At 41.9% G+C, this 15,402-nt stretch overlaps 1 long non-coding RNA gene across 7 annotated transcripts; it reads left to right on the top strand.

Annotated features, from left to right (window-relative positions):
* The first annotated feature begins 401 nt into the window (after nucleotides 1-401).
* Nucleotides 402-14,651, top strand: LOC111254150 (uncharacterized). Of its 7 annotated transcripts, XR_015316866.1 has the most exons (5): nucleotides 402-726; nucleotides 1,951-2,886; nucleotides 3,642-3,788; nucleotides 4,448-4,695; nucleotides 4,972-5,110. It is a non-coding gene; the product is annotated as an uncharacterized LOC111254150 (long non-coding RNA). The 7 variants fall into 7 exon arrangements; XR_002674949.2 differs by lacking the exon at nucleotides 402-726 and having other exon boundaries at nucleotides 1,641-2,119; nucleotides 3,719-3,788; XR_015316868.1 differs by lacking the exon at nucleotides 402-726 and having other exon boundaries at nucleotides 1,641-2,886; nucleotides 3,722-3,788.
* The last annotated feature ends 751 nt before the right edge of the window (nucleotides 14,652-15,402 follow it).

The raw sequence follows: 15,402 nt of genomic DNA, 5'->3' as shown, positions 1-15,402 counted from the left end.
GGGTTTATGTACATTCCTAATCGTGTGTTGACACATGCTAAAGTTCCTAATAGCAGAACTACCCTTCATAGTGCCAAACATTATCGAGCATACATTGTTATTATCACAAAACAGCGTGTTTTTCCTCGGAATTGTCGGCTCTGCATTGCTTAAAGCAGGCTTGCTTTTTTTTTTTTTTTTTAAATCGAAACCGTCCAAATACAAAATAGATTGATGAGAATGGTGTCGCTGTTAGGCATTCCATCGTACTGTGTCTATGCTCTATATATATATATATATATATATATATATATATGTGAATGAGCATTTTTCGACGATGCGCGCCTACACGGCGATGACATCGGAATCCAATCTTACACTACTTTTACCTATATAGTTCTTTAATGTGGAGTTAACCTGTGTGTGGGTGGTAAAATAGGTCGTTTATTCAGATTATAATTAGCATACGTTAATGATCAATCCGGGACAACCAACCTCCTGCAATACGTTGCTGGACGCAAGGCGGTGTTTATTTTGCTTATTTAGATCGGTTGGCTGGCACTCCGCCTGATCGTACGCTACTCAAGCTATTCGGACTTCGAACAATCGCTGCTTGATGAGGCGGCTGCTGCTGCTGCTGCTGGAAGAATGCTTTCTCAGACAGCAAACGAAGAACGTACCACGTAGAAGACAAAGAAAAAAACGTGTCTACATGGATATTTACGCTCTATCTATGCAGGCAGACCGGTATACAATATCCTTTGCTAACTATTATGGCTCACATAATATCGATACAGAAAAGATCCCAAAGTATTCTTGTTTTATTATATTTAAATTCCAGCATCGGTCTGACTTTCTCTCGCTTTTTAAGTCTATATCTTTTCGCCCTACCTTTATATAGTGAATATCACCCTCTAATTACTCCGATATACCGGTGATACTGGAGGTAAGAGCACTGCGGAAACCGAATATTTGCAAAAAATCAAACGATCCTAGCGATGACAACATATACACATATCCATAATACTTAATATTAAATCTGTATTTGTCGTAGCGGCTCAAATGAACGTTTCCTCATGTTCGCTTATGGCCTTACTGGCCTGTAATTGCGTTTCAGACCCTTGTGAAGCTCCAGTGCTTAGCACTTACGGCATGTCTTTTACTCCTACAACAACAAATCTAACAAACTTTACCGTGTGGGAAATATTATAATAATTAACCATTACTTTCAAGTTAGTTAAAGCAATAGAAATACGGCTCGATGTTATTGCCTAACCTTACCCGGATGAGCGATCCTTTGAGAAGATCTATTTTTCTCAAAGCATATCCAGAGCTGCTTGCTATTAAAGCGATGACCACCTAATATCGTTGGTGCGGATTAGATCGAGACAGCCCGACTTGACTCACGGCTTAATCTTGTGTACAAAGGCAAACCTAGGCTTGACTAATAATTAAATTTTTAAATAATAGATAATTAAATTGGTAAATCTTTGTTTGGACAAAGGTATATCTTATACATACAAGTAGAAAATGTCAAAAAGCATAGCTATTGTGTTTTCAGTGTTCACCAATTCTTTTCGGTACTTAGTTACTCTTCGCTACAATCGAAGCTGTACAATATACCATCGAGCACTCCAAGAACAACTCGAATACCCTTTATTTTTGCGTTTGGATGCTGTTGATTTGTTCTTGTCCCAACTGTTGAGTAACCGACTTTTTAAGTCGTTTAATGAGCGAAGGAACGTGCCTTGGAGTCGACATCCTTTTCCCCACTCACGTGAACAGCCTTTCAACAGCTGAGATTATGATACCGGTTTGTTTTAACACGTGAGCGTCATCTTTATCGTCATGTTATGTGGCAGCCCCTTTGTTGCCCACCGAGTTCCGTTCAAATGCTGACGCCTCACAGATATTATCCCAGTCCCATATTCTCCGACTTCCGCCCTCTCATATATACGCTTCGACTTACAGCGACACAGACACGGGGAGTCGTGTACAGAACTTCAGCCTTAAGAACCTAAGCTTTCCTGACAGTCAATCCAGCGAGTTCCGACTGTCCCAACTCCTGCGCCACCGCCACCGAGGCGGCGGCTTCTCTGTATGGTAGCTGAGTATAAAGGAATTCACCAGGGAGAACCGGGTAAGGTGCTCGAGGTCTAGGCGGTGAGTCAGCGAATTAGCTTTGAAGTACTAATTACCCCTCCCCTATTACGTCTTCCACGCCCCTGTGATGTGCAACCCTAGACGTTCACCAATTATACGTATGTTATGAAATGGATGACTTTCGGCTTTGGCGAGATGCAGAATCGTAGATCTATAGCATGTCTCATATCACCGTTGTTTCAGAACGGCGTTGGGACCGGTTTCTAAATTTCGAAGAAGTTTCACTACGTGTTAGACGTTTGCTTATGATTAAATCAACGCTGGACATTTTAATCATTCTGAGTCTGAGCAGCCCGGAACGTTGGGAACTGTTTTGAAGTTTGATAAAGATAACCTTTTCATACAAATGGCGTATCCTATGCTTCTGCAAAACACGTTCTGTTACGTTTGGCTAGTCAACTGCTTTGAGGTTGTATCCAAACAAGCCTTCGGCTGGATCATCGCCTTGCACAATAGAATGTGTTGAAATTGAATAACTGAGAATTTTTGGGTTGTTGGACGCCGAAAAGTCGTCTGCTACCGGCACTGTGTTTACTAAAAACAGGAATATGGAACACAGTATTAGCTAATCAGTAAAGTGCAGTGAAGTCTAAGTATATTAACTAAAACGTGTCCCGTATACACTTCTCCCGTCGTTTACGTACTATCTCAGAACGCACAGTGGTTCTTCGTATTTAACTACCCTGTTTCTTCAAGCAAAATCTTCCGAATGGCATAGCAGAAAGTGGTTGATCAAACTAAGGGGTGCACAGTTTTTATTATTAAGAGGAAATTATTTTTTAAATAATATGTTTGTTTGAGACGGACGAGTAATTGTGTAATCCTAAAAGTAATTGTCTGTTGGCCAATATATTGATAATAGCATAGCGTAAAATGGTTTTACTCACCGCCATAGACATGCAAAAATGTTGTAGAAATGTTAAACTAGATTGTTGAAATTTCGTTGTATTTGCCTTTACACAATTCAAATGAGTAAAAAAAAACACTAATGAAAAAAAAACTCTGACTGCATGATGCTGATGTATCATAAATGATAAAAGGGTGATTGCTACCAGAAGGTCAAAATTGTTACCTCTATGGACTGCCAGCAAAACACTGACGCCCGTGTCTGATAGTTGCGTCTCCATAGAATGAACTATAATCTTAAGTTGGCCTGTGTCATATTTTGGGTGAATGTTGGACGCTGGAGTTCGCAGCTTTGTACAAGAACAAGCTTTAAAAGATCTTTTCGTGGTTTTTATAGCGTTACAGAGAGAACGAGGCAATATTTTTCGTAGAAACTTCTTTTGGTTTTCATACTCAGCCTCAGACTAAATGTTTATCACAATCCGTTCTAATAAGAAAGCTTCACCCGGTGCGTATGAGCCATAAACGTCATTCCTTGTTGATAACTCAGGAACCTTTGCAGCGCCTATCTTTCCATCTCTTTCTTTATCCGACTTTTTCCAACTTTGATAGTTGCAAACATTGAATTTCAAAGTGTCCCTTTTCTTGAATAGTTTATGAAGGTTATCACTGCTTTAAGTCGCGGGATGATTATACTCATTGTTGGAAGTGTTTGCCCAATGTTTGACAGCAGAAGGATGGAAGCCCCCAGAACTAGCAATCGCTTTTTGGGTTTTGCCTACAGTTGGGACTACGAACAAGTAAGCAAAAAATAGAATTGAAATTAATAACTAGGTAACTCTTTTGTATTTGTGTATAGCAAAATAAGGCATTAAATAATTTTGGATTAATGATGTTTTTTGATAAGAGATACGTTTAAACTTCGTTTTAAATATATATCCTTGTTGCTCAGTTCTTATTTTCGTACTGTAATTCGTAATGATCGCTTACTTTATATTGAAATTTATTTTTTGTTTCAACAAATTACTTTATTTCTAATTCGACCTATCTTGTTTGAAAGGACGGGATCGTTAAACAGCCAAGAAGCTGCAAAATGTTTCTGCCTCCATAAAGTTATAGGATGGTTCACTGATCAGCTCCGTTTAGGCGTACTCAGTTTAGCAGACACTGAAGCTATTATATATGCATTTGAAGGGTTAGAAGTTTTCGTTTGCCAGCTATTTCACTGTGATATTGTTCGCGGTACTTTCTTACTTACTTAGATTTTCCGAAGTGTCACACTTTTAAATCCTACTTAAACCTCGTACAGCATGCGATAGATGGTGGAAACGACACGCGAGGAATATCTTTTTCTAACTGGCAAAATTTTTTTAATGTATTACAACCACAAAACGAAATTTCCTTAGACGATGTATAAGATATTACCAGCCATTTTCCTTAATGTATTACTTTTTTCTAGACGATACTTGCTGCTTGCTCAATCGCGCGATACGTCAATTCAGAGCAATGGTGAGATGTATAGATGAGCGCCACTCAGTTTATTGGCACGCTCGATGAAAGCGCGGCAAAATCCGAAAGGCAAATACGAAAATTACGGATGTTTAGATCCCTTAACTTCGAAAACAAACGACGACCCTCTCACTGGGAACACTCATCACGCCGCAGACTGTTTCTACTGGCACCTCCAGCAAATGTCTGGTACCCCATGTAGGTACTCGTGATGAGACATACACGACGACGTTAGTTTCGCCGTCGGTATTATCCAGACAACTGATGCGTGTTGTGTTGGCTAGACACGCTATCTAGTTCTATATGTTATTACCACACACGCATCCCAGGGCGGGTGATTCATCTATGTCGGCTTCAGAAGTGGTAGAACGCGACACGTAGGAGTGCACGATGGAGTATTTGCTTTACATATAAGCATGTCTATGTGCAAATACTAGTTACTTGTTGTTTGCTAAATTTTAGAATCTATTTAAGGGATTACAAGATACGACAAATTACAATGGGATGATAAGGAGCACAGGTGGATGACTTCGACAAAGCGCGCGATGGAAAGCCAGCTTCCTCATTATGATGATGAGCAAATGAAACAAATAAATTTAATTGAAAAGCCGTACATAATACATGCAATAGTGCGGAATTGACGCCGTACATATTTTTGTGAATGATTCTATAACAAAAGTCGGTGCCGAGACATTTACTGAGAAAAAAAGATATGAAGGGTTGCTACGAAGAGCGTTCAACTCTGCCAATAGAGCTGAAACTTCAGTAGCCCTGTCGGGTGCCCGTCTTTACCATAAATCGTACACCTAGCTTCTTCGCCGTAGAAATAAATGCACTATAATAATAAGGGACTTTTGCTAATCCTATATAAGCTACCTCATTGAATATTTTTGTCTCTCCTGCCTTCTTCAGAACATGTGCGACGGATCTAAGGATCATAAACTTCATACTACACTCCGCTTCTTCAGCAACATTATCAATATTAGGCTATGATTACTGTCTGTGATCATAGCAAAGCGTTATTACCTAACACGCTATGCATTCCGCGCTTATACATGCACCTTACAGGGACATTCGTTGTGCCAGCCAGCTGTAACATACATATTCATCTACACAGCTGTTACCGTCTACCAGTTTTCGTGGAACTGCAACGAACCCCAAAAACAAAAAAAAAAAGGTAGAAAAATGAAGCCCGTCTGCTGAAGTTCAGATATGGTTCGGCTGGGGAGTTTTCTGGGGGTACGAGAAAATCGACGAAGAGTGTTCTCGGTATGAGTAGGGACATCAGGACATTAAAGGAGGGAAGCCAGAAAGAACAAAGCGAAGAAAAGACATAGATAACGCGGGAAAGCAGGGCGGCAAAGACGTCGTATCTCAGGCGTCCTCGGTCAGGACTAGTGCTCGTCATTGGCTCAACGCAGCGAACTGGCAAGTGTGTTGCAGGTGGGGAGGTTGAGTGCTGCAGAAGGCCGAACTTAACCGGTCAGTCAGTCAGCCACCTAGCGTCCTAGAATGGGGCGCTGACGTGCGGTAACGTGATGGATGAGAATGCAACTGAGACTTGGGGACGATGTAAACGCTGTAGTCGACAATGGTCTACGTTTCGCTATCCTTTGCTATGATGCTGAACTTCACACAGATACAGTCCAGACTACGGTAAGATGGCGCCTAGTTTGCCGCTGGATGCTTGCTGCTCTCTGGGTCTGCAGGGTGATAGTGTTAGCAGGACAGGTAAGAGATTCGTCGACACCCGGGAATTCAGGGGTGCGAAATTCAGGTCCGAATTCAATTACCTGCAGCAACAACAACAGTAGTGGCAGTAGAAGCAGCAATGGCAGAACAAGGACACAACAATCGCATCGGTCTACCTTCCCGACCTCCGCTCATACCAGCTTCTCTCTCCTCCTTTTTACTTGTTTTTTTCTCTTTATCACTATATTCTTCGTGGTATCTCCATTCCTCTAGTAGGATTCTTCCTGCTTGTAACACTAATGCGGCCTTCTGCTGTTGCTGCTGCTAGTTTTGCTCGTCGCTTGGTTCGTTCCCTTTATGTCGTCATTCTACAACTCGGTCCTCCCGGTTGCTTCGTTCGTGCCAAGAAGAAAAACGTCTTCTCCATGTGCGCTTCCTTTAACGTTTCCGTTTCCTGTCATCGCAGCTTTACCGCAAAGCCAGTGGCCTCGACAATGACACAGCACAACGGGCTGGGGCGGACACGACTGAGGCGTTAATACAGTAGTGCTACCACCGTCACCACGGTTGCCAAGAGCCGTACCGAAGAGTAAAGGAAGAACTGAGAGAAACCGTCGAAAAAAAGGGTAGCCAAAAATACTACGAAGGAAAATCTCGTGTACTAGACGTTGCGAATAGCACATGTGCGACTATGGTTCTGTGTGGTAGGAAATATGGAGCGAAGTAACAGAATAAAAAAGGGTCTCGCTGGCGAAGAAAGGCAGGTGGACGAAACAAGGGTTAGTAAAGGGCGATTTTTACCATATAAGCGAGGTTATAGAGGTAGGAGTAGAAGCTTTACTGCAGCGATAAAGTAGTCTTTATTTGTTTTTGACAAGGTCCGTGAAAGAATCAGTAGAATTATATTGTAACGTATGGAATCAGCAGGGAAGAAGAAAATCAATCCAAGAGGACTGCGCGCCTTTTATAAACGCTTTGTATGATTAGAATGATAAGCATCATTGTGATAATAGTGGATGACCCTCTATCTTTCTGTAAGACGTGGAAAAGGATGTAATCTCTATCAGATCAAATCACAACTACCAAAATCTACGAACTTAGGAACCTATTGCCGCAAACAATCCAGTTCTTCCCAGTAACATTATTAAGCGTCTATGCAATATACATGCCCGATAAAGTTTGGCAGTCAAAGATGGGGCACATTTTTTCCATATCCCTCCAAAAGCGGACTGCGCACCATTATAAAAGCCACGCTATTAATACTATTAAGATATGTGGTTAAGGATACGTTGCGTGATATACGCACGGTACGTGAGCCACACTCTGACGCTCATTTATTCGCCACAGCCGCTACGACCACCTTTGTGTGGCCAAAACCATCACCGGCATCAGTCGTGGTAGTTGATGCATGATGTTAAAGGCTGAAGATAGGAGCAGCAACAGTAAGAGCAGCAGGTTCGTGCCTCTGTACAGGACCGCTAAGGGCCCCACTGTTGCATATACGCTTGTGTTCTTGTTGTCCGCCCACGTATTTCCATTAAGATTGCCGCTCAAATCTGACCATTGCCTTAATCACCTCTTTGAACTGCACAAAAGGCCACAGCTGTATTGAAAGATTCTTGTTACATGTTGAAACTCCTAGACAGCGGATTTAAACTGACCGGCTCAGTTGTGCCAGCGAGTAGCTTTGAAAGCACACCATGTTCTATGAATGGTCGTAGTCCAATGAAGTGAGAAACACATCCAGCTAGTTACTCCTTGCATAGACCGAACGAATGCAGCGAGAAGGCTTGCTCTGCCGTACAGATCCGGACTTACTGTTGTGAGCGATTTAAACGCATTACACGGCAGTACATAAATGCACCGGCACCTCCCCTCTCTGTTCCATTGTACCTAGGTAGGCCGTGTACGGATGCTGAAGTCGCTTACCCCCCTAAATCCTAGTCTTGTCCAGCGAGCTTTCCTATCTAACGACGTTGTATCTGAGACCGGGCAGAGCAGCCCCGCCACATGTGCTCCGTAGCCACAAAGGCTATGGCCATTGACTAATCATAATGGGGAACACAGCGGCAGGACAACGTACTTAGAGGCGAGGAAAGAGCTCGGGTCGAAATGACATAGGTGCACACATTTCTCTCACTGTTGTTTCTGCCAGTCAGCCGGTAACAGCGGAAATAACAACTCACAACTGTAATTAAAACACTCTCTCCTTGAAGCGATGAGGGACAAGGGAGCCGCGCGCTCAGCCGGTGCGATTCTATTCTAATAACAACCAGTACAGCGGCTGTTATGGCCGCTAAAGTGCCACAACCAAGCCGTTCTAACGCGGTTGAAACAACCCCAGAACCGGATAGTGTTTTGGGAACGACAGCCTTGTGGGCACTTATAAATATATTAACCCAGAATTCATGACGAACGGACATCAGTGAGCTAGCAAGACTATAGTGTCACAATAAATGTAATGGACATCAATGAAAACCAAAAAAAAGAGTAGCGCCGGGATGCTGTTGGTGATTGACTAGGCCTGTCGCATTTGTGCTGCGAGCGAATGCCGCCGTAAGTCAGCAAATGATTGAGAATAAAGTACGGGAATTTCGTATTTATGTTCATGCATTAAATACAGTAGAAGACGGGGCGCGACTAGAATGTGCTGGCGTCTAACTTGAGTTCAAATAGGTGATTGTCGATATAAAATTCTAGTCCGCAAGGTAATGGGTTGTCAAAAATTGTTGATATAAGAGAAACACCAGAATAGAAATCTCAGATAGCCTCCGCGTAATACGCAACGCACTCTGTATAATTAATTGCTAGATGCTGCTATCGGATACGCAGACACTTCTGCGAATTGAGCTCATGCTAAATAGGTTGCACTAGAAAATGTTGAACTTTAGTGTACAAGATTCAAAAATTGACCTTTACCCTTTATCAAAAGTCTGGCTCCTCATTACAAGTGCCATAGATATGTACACCATCTGAGTAAACCCGACTCTTTTTTTGTTGTGCAAAAATCCTTATCACTGGATAGCGTTCTACCTCTCTTTAGTAACAAATTCCTTCGTTTTACATAAATTGAGCATAGGGCGTCGGATAGTAAAGCCCAAGTTAGAAATCTGTTTTTCAACAAGGAATTTCCACCAATTACATATTAATTTTTTTCCACCCAGCTTCAAGCTGAATCAAGATTAAAAAGTTCATTGAAATTCTACTAGAACACTGAGGTTCTGAGTCGGAACCCTATGGATGTGTTTTTTTTGCTCCACAGTTTCGTAGCGGCAATAGGTTCGATTTGATTTGATTTGATCCTAATACAGGCATATACATACATTCGTCCTGGTCGTTTATATGAGCCATCATACACGGCTGCCATAGCTATTGCCAAGGGCACTATTTCATCCCACGGAGCTAAAAATACCATTTGACAGCATAATCAAATAGCTCATGATCATCAAAGAAAATAGAAACCAAGTGAAGATCGAAAATAAGTGTTTTATTCGCCGTAATCAAATCTACCAAACCGATATATGACAACAGGCTACGAGCTGAAGAAGGATCTTCGGCCTCCACTGGTCACCAACGGGTCTTGAACTGTCCTCTCTCTATCCGAGTGTTAGCTCTCTATAGTGGTTTAGCCACTATCAACTTCTAGCAAACAGATCGATGATTCATCGCCGTGTCTCTGCTGAACACTTCGACAGACTGGATCGGAGAATGAGCTTGCGTCGGGTATATAAATCTTCCACAACGAACAGCAGTGAACTTCCAAGGTGGTATTTGCGGTTGCTCATGAATGCAGGTTGGATAGTATTAAACATTGCTAGGCAATTTTTGAATTGCTTGTTCGAGTGTGATAGAGAAAAGAGAAACAAAAAGGAAGAATGAGAAAGAGAGAAGAAGAAAACGAGGGTACAAATGTCTGACCTTCTTTCTTGACTCAAGGAGGAAACCATCAACCGTTATGCATTAGAGATAAACAAGACCATAGGCCAGAACCAAAAACATGGCGAACTACACAAGGCGATAGCCGGTGCATGTTGGTCGGTCAACTGGAAGATAAGTGGTGTCTCTTTGTTTCTTACCCAGAGATCTATGGCGTGGGCCTTAGCCTGTGATGGCTGTTTGCTGCTTGGGTGCGAGACGAGAGCCAACGACTATTGTTACTACTAGAACTCATCGTTTGGCCACACATTTCCCCATCTGGGTCAACAACTATCCCGTAATTCAATTACGATACGACCACTGTCACTGCAGTTGTTAACGCTAATCCTACGGTGGTGACCATGCACCAGCGGTAACTCAACGACACATAGCCGGCGATGGAGGCGCGCTCGGATAACACTGACAAGGAACATCAATAAGGGACCACAGCCGAGCAAACGATTACGGAAAGCTGCGGGACGGACCACAATTGGAGGAATGATTGGAGAAATAGCTTGGAAAGGAACGACGGGAATAGAAAAAGACGAACAGATCGTCAAGCGACCTCGAAACAAATGTGGCATCGTGGACAATAGCGGCGACCCTGCAAGATGCATTGAAGACTAGCGCAAGGAGACCAAGAAGCTTTTGACAACGCAAAAAGAGATCGGTGAAGAGGAAATTAAAGTCGTGAAAGTCGGGCTTATATCGCAAGATGAATTAGTGACTGGGTGACTGACCATCAAGATTAGGCAGAGAAATAGTATTATTTGTTGCAACTTGTTTTACTTCTGCTGCTCTTGCTCCCGAGCTTGCCATCCTCCTTCCTTGAGGACAGCGCACAATGCATAATAGGTCTTCCCTTAAATCTAGCTTACGTGAGCTAGGTGCAGCCGCTAGATTCTACAGAAAGTGACCAATTTGAAAACGGAGTAGGTACCTTACGCGAAAACCCATAAGGACGCAGTAATATGGCAATATATACATCTCGTCACATATGTGTGCATAATCTGTTTTGAGTAGTGGCAACATGTGTTGCTATTAATAGTAAATACATAAAAGATATTTCGCAACTTACCACGAAAATATATATATATGCAAAGTGTGGTGCTTAAATGGGGACAACCTTTGGCGGGCTGTTTGACATGACGGGCATGTGTTTATACGTCATTTTCGATACTAATGGGTACGTGTTTCTTTTTTTCTAAAATAAAACAACAAACTCATCATGGCAGAAAACAATGTATCGTTTTCGGGATTTGAGCGAGAATGGCGTGTTAGCTAATCTCTTTGGGCTGGACGAACCTACCACCAAAATTGGAAACTTCGTTTTTGCCCGAAAGCGATTGTGCATATGGATTGCCAGTTTTCATGCATCTAAAAAAAAGGTTAAAAACGAGCCTCAATAGGTTTTAGACTAGGTACTTTTTTGGATATTTTAACCGTTTTAACATTTTACATATTTGGCTTGCTATAAGCTTAAACTTTGATTACGTTTAATCACTTTGTATATAGCGTATTTATGCGATACTGCAGCGAGTTTATGCATTATCAGTGTAGCTTATCATGATTACTGTTAAAAACGTTTATAACGGACTAAAGAAACATTTTGACTAAGACTAGTAAATTTTTTTCACGTCCAATTGTGGCCGCAACGAATGGTGGTTATAATAGATGCATAAGTAGGAGAAATGATACTCTTCTGAGACAGACCTCAATTGTTCTTGGTTGAAGAATCTGAAACGCCAACGTCGTGGTAGCAAAGATATCTAATGCAGTGGCTTTCCTAGTGTTGTCCAATCCGTTATCAACAAAGCGACCGATCAGACTTTATCAGGTCGCACGCGCCAAAATGAATGTATCACTGCAACGTATTGCCTTGAATCAGACGTATTCCCCAGCACCCTGAGCTAGTCGACTGAAAGCAAATCTTCATTTATTTCTGAAGGCCCAATAGAAAGGACGAGCGAATAGAAACACCATAAAAACTGCGCCATCTGGGATCTTTCAATGGGCCTAATTTTCATATATGTCCTATTTTATTAAGGAGCAGAATTGACTGTGTATAGTGATACTCGTATTGAAGGAGGGGTTTCAGACAAAGTCGTGAAGACCCTGACTATCACGTTGTCTACTTACGGACTCCTAATGCAATTGTCTGATTAAAAGCACCTGCCGCCAAGCTAAGCGCTTAAAGATGGCAGGACTAATCCGTAAAGGGATATCCTTATAGGTAGCAGGAGCCATAGTCACAAATAGACAAATTGTCCTTGGAGGAAGCTGAAACTCGCTCACTGCGGTTTTTTGGGATGAGTGAACATATATAAAAATGATGCGTTATAGCCTAAAGGCATCAACTGCGTTATTTCTTTATGGCTCTGTTTATTTCGGTCGAAGCGCGGGTCCCTGTAATTACTGAGGGGCTATGCGCTTCGCTGTATTATGAAGTAAATGTGCTAGAGGCCGCGAGTGATCCTAGAGAGCTACTAGAAAATGAATAGCAGATGGATTCGAGCGTGTTCAAAAGCAATTTGGATCATGTAGAGAATTATTCATAATAAACATTTTCTAGTTTTTGCTGAGATACAATTCCACAGTTATTCAAGTACTGATGCAGCTTGTGATTTATCGTTTTTTTTTTACTATTCATATATTTACTTGGGTTATATATTTATCAATAACCTTTATGAGTATTCTAATTACCGCAAGACCTTTCATTGCAGAGTAGGATATTTTCTAGATCTACTAAAGGATGGAAGTAGCAGGCCGTGAGATCCTTACGCCAGCTTTATACAAAACAGCCAGCCAAGCAAACAAGCAATTTCCTGCTTTTCTCATATTGCCATCTTGCGGACACACTCGTCTTGAATGACAACGGCGTCGTAGCCACGTCTACGGGGAGATACAGACATTCGTGGTAGACACTCTGTCTGTTGAATGAATGCCCCACGCAACACACCCCCCACTCTCCGACCACAAGAACCTTCAACGCTCTCCCGTCTTCCACATATTTCTCCACATCTATGAATGCAGTCAACCTGCCCAAAACACGTATATCCTCAAACCACTACACTTCTACGCTGAGCATACTAGCTCATCTAACTTCGTATCTAGGTAATGGAGCGTTGTTGGGGGGATTCTTTCCCCCCTGCTTTCCAGTATACAGCGGTACTAGCGGACTTCGCTAACGATGACAACTCAGTAGCGTCAGGTTCCGAATAGCTCTCGTCGAACGTTACCTTGGACTTACTACAATGCATGTAGCGGCCCGATCTGGTTCCCCTTCAATCTTTTTCCTGAGGTTGTCAATGCAACTTCAGGAGGCAGACACCATGCAATAGCTGCCTTCAACCTCGAACTCCACCGCTAATGAGGAGGTCTCCTGTCATATCTACTCGTTGGGCCCCTTATAATAGAAAGATGGAAAGGCAGAACGGCCGAGGCCGTATCATGGCAGTACTGACGTCCTTTGTGCCGCAACGAATCAATGAAGCAACGACGACTTCCCTTTTGGCTGCTCGTATAATAGTTAACAATGAATGTGCATAGCGCAATGGAAGAACACAAACGTGTGGTAATATTGCAGATACTAGCAGTAATCAATATTGTATCATTTGTGATAGGAATATACCGTAGGGAACAAATTCAAGTACGTGAAAAAGGAATCCATTCGATAAGCGAAAACGGATCTACCTTGACGAAATAGAGAATGTAACCGGTACAATCAGTTGTGGCCGAGCTGAGATGTCAGGAATCATTGCATGGATCCATTAAATTGTGTATATTCTCAGGAACCACCTGGAGAATAAGCTGCAAAGATACTACGAACTCATCATTATAGTGCTATAATATATCGTCACCGCTATCTTCTCTTAATGCATAAAAAAGCTACTTTTCCATGAACATGAATGGTCGTCAATGTTCATCCTAAGTCCATATTAATTACCCAGAATGAGCAATACTGAGTTTTCTCAAAACAAACGCCTGTTCTATTCGTGGAGTCATGAGGCATACGCTAGCACAATATGGATTGCTAATAAAGGTTGCTTTGACCAGCTGAATGCCTACATACAATATACCATAGCTAGGGGCACTTTTGGTTCTATATAACTATTCTTGAGCGAACTCTTAGTGCTTTTATAGTTTCGGGTAGGCGACACTCCAGCGCTCGTCGGAAGCTGTCGCAACTGTAGCCGCGTCATTAATTTCTTGCCAAATGTCTTTAAGACTCCTGAACCTGTTCAATTCAATGCTTTATTTCAGGTTGGTAAAGGCTTCATCATAAAACATCTATTGGCGTAAAAGACTAACCTCCATCTCCGCAACGTTCTATTCCGCATTTGGTCGGTTGGACTGCTGTAACAAGGCCTAATAACAGTCCCTGTATACACAGACACTGTACGCGAATAGTATTATCGGCGTTGAGGAACGGGTACTCGGCTGTGGCCGTTTCCGATGCGAAGACTTAAGATGCCGTAAAGGCTAGCGGAATTCCCTTCCTATTTTACGAGCGAGAGCATTTATAGCATTTACTACTAGTGCTACCCAACGGCTGGTCTTCGCCGTAGTCCGAATCCTTGTTCTACGTTCCACATAAGAGACACACGTCGATAGAAGGGTGAAGAAACACCATCTTTGGACGACAAAACTTTGTTAAAAGTTTATATTAGCAATGTTGCTTGCCAGGCGAGATGATTAAGGAGTGATGATCTTTTGAGCGCTCACATCGTTTGTAAAACTCTTACGCTGTAATATATAACAGTATGACCAATATATAAAATATTTTTAATTATTTAGCTTACTTTATTAGCATATTATAGAATAATAATAAAACCGCAAGTTATTTTGGTATTTTCGATACGGCAAAATTCTCAAAGTGAGGACTTCAAAGCTCGGTTAGCTATTTTGTTTTTCTGCAAAAAGGCCCATGAAATGTAGAATTGGGTTTTTTTGGGACAGTCTGATTAGCACGGTACTTCTAGCCAATTTTTCAAGTGTTTACACTATGAATTTTACCAAAATGATTAGGAAAATTCTCAAGGGCAACGAGAATAGTAGAAGACGTACATTAATCAAAATCATCAAAAATTTAAGCTCCCTTCATGTGACATGGGGCAAACATGTGCACATGTAAAATCAAAATGAAAAAAAAATAGCACCACTTATGGATTTCGCTGACATGGGTTAGTGAAATGATAGCCATAAAGGCTGGGAATAACCATCATAACTGTCACCTTACAATACGGCACCAAATGATGAGGACGAAAGCTATTTTCGTTTGTGTTAATTGGCCTTTAG

This window comes from Varroa destructor, unplaced genomic scaffold (assembly GCF_002443255.2).
Source record: "Varroa destructor unplaced genomic scaffold, Vdes_3.0 BEIS01000007.1, whole genome shotgun sequence".
NCBI classification, from domain to species: domain Eukaryota; kingdom Metazoa; phylum Arthropoda; class Arachnida; order Mesostigmata; family Varroidae; genus Varroa; species Varroa destructor.
This window is presented reverse-complemented; position numbering and strand designations above follow the sequence as displayed.